This window comes from Papaver somniferum, chromosome 11 (assembly GCF_003573695.1).
Source record: "Papaver somniferum cultivar HN1 chromosome 11, ASM357369v1, whole genome shotgun sequence".
In the NCBI taxonomy this organism is placed as follows: domain Eukaryota; kingdom Viridiplantae; phylum Streptophyta; class Magnoliopsida; order Ranunculales; family Papaveraceae; genus Papaver; species Papaver somniferum.
In genome coordinates, this window is record NC_039368.1 from 39,421,752 (window position 1) to 39,426,179 (window position 4,428).

A 4,428-nucleotide genomic window follows, 5' to 3' on the forward strand; every position below is an offset into this window, starting at 1 on the left:
TTGATCTGAAGTCTGGATATCACCAGATAAGAGTGTACCCCTCTGATATACACAAAACTGCTTTCAGAACCCATCATGGTCATTTTGAGTTTAAGGTGATGCCATTTGGCCTTACAAATGCTCCAGCAACATTTCAGGCACTGATGAATAAGGTTTTTCAACCTCATCTTAGAAAGTTTATTCTGGTATTCTTTGATGACATACTTATCTACAGTCCTTCATTGGAAGATCATGTTCTGCATTTGCAAACTACTTTACAAATCCTCAGAGAAAATCAGTTATTTGCAAACTTCTCCAAGTGTTGTTTTGGGCAGTCTGAACTGGAATATTTGGGACATATTGTCACTGCCAATGGGGTTAAATCTGATCCTTCTAAAATCTCAGTAATGGTGGATTGGCATATACCTACAACTATTAAAGCTTTAAGAGGATTTTTGGATCTCACTGTTTATTACAAAAAGTTTGTTAAGGATTATGGACTTCTTTGTAGACCATTGAATGATTTACTTAAAAAGGATTCTTTTCAATGGTCCCCTGCTACCACTGCTGCCTTTATTCATTTCAAGAGTGCCATGACAACTACACCTGTTCTTGCATTGCCTGACTTTACAAAGAAATTTGTGTTGGAAACATATACTTGTGATGTGGGAATTGGTGTTTTCCTCATGCAAGCCAACAGAGCCATTGCTTTTTACAGCAAACCATTGGGACCAAGAGCTACTTCTATGTCTACTTATGAGAAGGAGTTGCTAGCCATTGTTCAAGCTGTCACTAGATGGAAGCATTACTTACAAGGTACCAAATTCATTATTAAGACTGATCATCAAAGCATTCACTATTTTTTGGAACAAAAGATTTCCATTGTTTTGCAACAAAAATGGCTTATGAAGCTCTTGGGTTATGATTATGAAATTGTGTACAAAAAGGGCTCTGATAATAAAGTAGCAGATGCTCTTTCTAGAAGACCCCATGCAGGTGCTTCCTGTCACTCTACCTCTCTTTCAAGCCCATCTTGGACTCAAGACATTATTGACAGTTATTTTGATGATTCCAAAGTTCATAGTTTAATTTCTCACCTTACTATCACTCCTACTCTAATCTTAAGTACACTTACTTCAATGGCATTCTAAGATACAGGGGAAGACTCTACATTGGTAGTTCAGCCACTACTAAAACCAAGATTTTGGAATCCATCCACTCTTCGGAAGTAGGGGACATTCTGAAATGCAGGCCACTTATATTAGAGCCAAATCTTACTTCTTCTGGCCTGCAATGAAGAAGGATATTCTACTATTTGTCTCCACTTGTGATGTTTTCCAAAGGAACAAAGGAGAGCATACTTTTCTTGCTGGCTTACTTCAGCCATTTCCCATCCCAGACCATGCATGGCAACACATTTCAATGTACTTTGTTGAAGGATTACCAATGAGTGAAAGAAATTCAGTCATTCTGGTTGTGGTAGACAGACTTACTAAGTACAACCACTTTATTGGGTTGCACCATTCTTATACAGCTTCCTCTGTTGCTAGAGAATTTATCTCTCATGTGTTCAAGCTTCATGGGCTACCTGCTTCCATAGTTTCTGACAGAGACAAAATTTTCACTAGTCATTTTTGGCAAGACTTATTCAAGGCTTTGGGTAGTCAACTGCATTTAAGTACAACATACCATCCACAGACTGATGGCCAAACTGAAAGGGTAAATTCTTTCCTTGAAAGCTACTTGAGATGTATGTGCAGTCATCAACAAAAGAAATGGCATTTGTGGATTCCTTTGGCTGAGTGGTGGTACAATACCAACTACCACACCAGCTTGAAAATGAGCCCCTTCCAAGCACTCTATGGATATCTGCCTCCACACTTAGCTTTTCCTTCTTCTGCCACAACATCTGTTGTTGCTGTTGAAGACTATGTGAAACAGAGAGCTGTTGTCCTTGATATTCTGAAGGAAACCTTACATAAATCACAAGAGAGGATGAAGTTCTTTGCTGAAAAGACCAGAACTGATAGAGTGTTTGAGGTGGGTGACAAAGTTTATCTCAAGTTGCAACCTTATAAACAAACTTCTATAGCCTTGAAAAGAAATCTCAAACTAGCAACAAAATACTATGGCCCTTTCACTATTATCCATAAGATTGGTGCAGCTGCATACAAACTTCAATTACCAGCAGAGGCCAGGATTCATCCAGTTTTCCATGTATCCCAGCTGAAGAAACACATTGGTACTATCCACAATCCTTCTCATTCTCTACCTGTGCTGGATACTGATGGCTCCATCTTGATCATTCCTGCAGCTTTCTTAGACACTAGAACTATTTTTCGCAATGGTCTTGTTGTTACTCAATTACTCATCAGGTGGACTAATGCTTCTGTGGAGGATGTTACATGGGAAGATGCAGCTCATATTTCCCACCATTTTGCTAAATTCAATCCTTGAGGACAAGCATTCTCTGATGGAGGGGGCATTGTCATATGCATTTCAATATGCTAGTTACCATTACTCTGAAGGGCTGCCTTTATCCATTATTGCGGGTGTATACACCTCTAATTGGCTGTGAATGAGTGGTTAGTAGAGAACCAGCGTTTGAGTGACAATGTCGAAACCCGATTGAGTGATTAGTTTAGGGATTCTCTTTCTTCCTTGTTGCATTAAAGCTATAGGAAAAACTGGTTTTGAGGTAGAAAATGAATTATTGATGTGTTCTTGGCTGCTACAGCAGAGTTACCGATTTAATTCCATTAAATTCAGTCACGGTTAATCCTAATTCGTACTAAGAACAGTACAGTTATTGCCTACCGATTGACAATCGGTAGTTTCGTGATGTTTGTTATCTACCAATTGTGGTAGTATCCTGTAGATGGGGGAAAACGATTCGCTGGTTCTTCAGGGAATTGAAGAGACGAGCGTGTTACCGAGACTCCTCAACCGAGCAAACTTTTCAACCTCACACAGATACACTGCAAATGGAGTGCTTAGATTCGAGAGATCAATCTGTAGAACTCCGGCCTAAACCAAGTCAATGGTTGTTCCAGAGTCAATTTGGTCCCAAAGAGAGAAATGGGTTGATCTGAAGGAGGAAAGCTGAGAATTATGTGGGATCAATAATGATCAAGAATTGTGGATGTGTTGAAGGTTTCTGCAATAATGATGAACTGATGAGTTCGAGTAAGTTCTGAGAGATTGACGAATTCTTGAGAGTAATTGCTCGAGAAATTATGTGTAGACGAATGTTCGTTGTTTTTCAATCATGGATTCAGAGACTTATTTATATTGTTAGAATAGCAAACATCTTGATCCCCAGTAAGTGTGACGGTTTCTTGAGTGAAAGAGTGGGAAAGTGGGAAATCGTGGTGAAACCAATTCCAGGTCGTGCGGAGACTTGGTTAACTATATACCCACTACTTTGCTAACTCCTTCAACCGTTTGCAAGACTTACTCAAATTTCTCGTCATGGATGTATCCACGTGCCGTAGGCCGCCAGACCAAAACCCTAAGTGATACCCCCTCATGTGACGTGATTGATATCTCATGAATTGTGGAGTCTGCATGACAGACGTGTACTGATTAGACAATGGGTCTAAGTTTTGTTGAATTGAGCATGAGTGATGAATGCTCAGTGATTTATGGATCGAACGTACGTGTTCTTATGTTGATATTGCTCGTCTGAGCAAATATTATTAAATTCGAGCAACTGAGCAAGTATTGCTCAATATCGACGAATTACTGAATATTGATAATTGGGTCAATATTTGAATAACTGAGCAAGTATTGCTCAACTCGACGAGTTACTTATTGGTGTCGTGACCCAATAGAATATTAATTAAAATATTGGTAGACTACCAAATATTACGTAACTAAACCAGATGTTGATTGCTGGATCAACATAAATTTTATTAGTGCTTGAACTGGCTCAGAATGATGATTTCGTGGAGCGTTTGTTCAAAACCCTAATTTTTGATCAATTGTTCGCCAATTGATGAAATGTTGAAAGTAAGTCATGATCGAGGGAGGGTCCGGCCTTATGGAATGAGAGATTCCATATAGCGCCCAAGTGCTCAAGTGAGCGTGCACCAGGTCGTCCAGTTGGTGAAAGAATGATGATTAAATGTTGGTTTCATCATCTATTGAAATAGTGCTCGATTGAGCATTAGGTGATAAAACCTAATTATGAAAAAGTGAGGGACCGACCAAGAGGGCATGATACCGGACCTTGGTGGTTGTGGGACCAGCTGATGGTCGTTTTAGCAAACTCTAAGTTAGTTGAAAATAGTTTGGGCCCAATATGAGCAATTTTGAACAAATTAGGTCAAAATTGTGAAGATGTGCGGGACCGGCTTTGTGCAAGCCTTAGGGATGATCCTGGTCGGTCAAGGAAGCATGCCCGTGTCACCATAATGCCCATGTCTCAGTTCTGAGAGTTTCAGTATT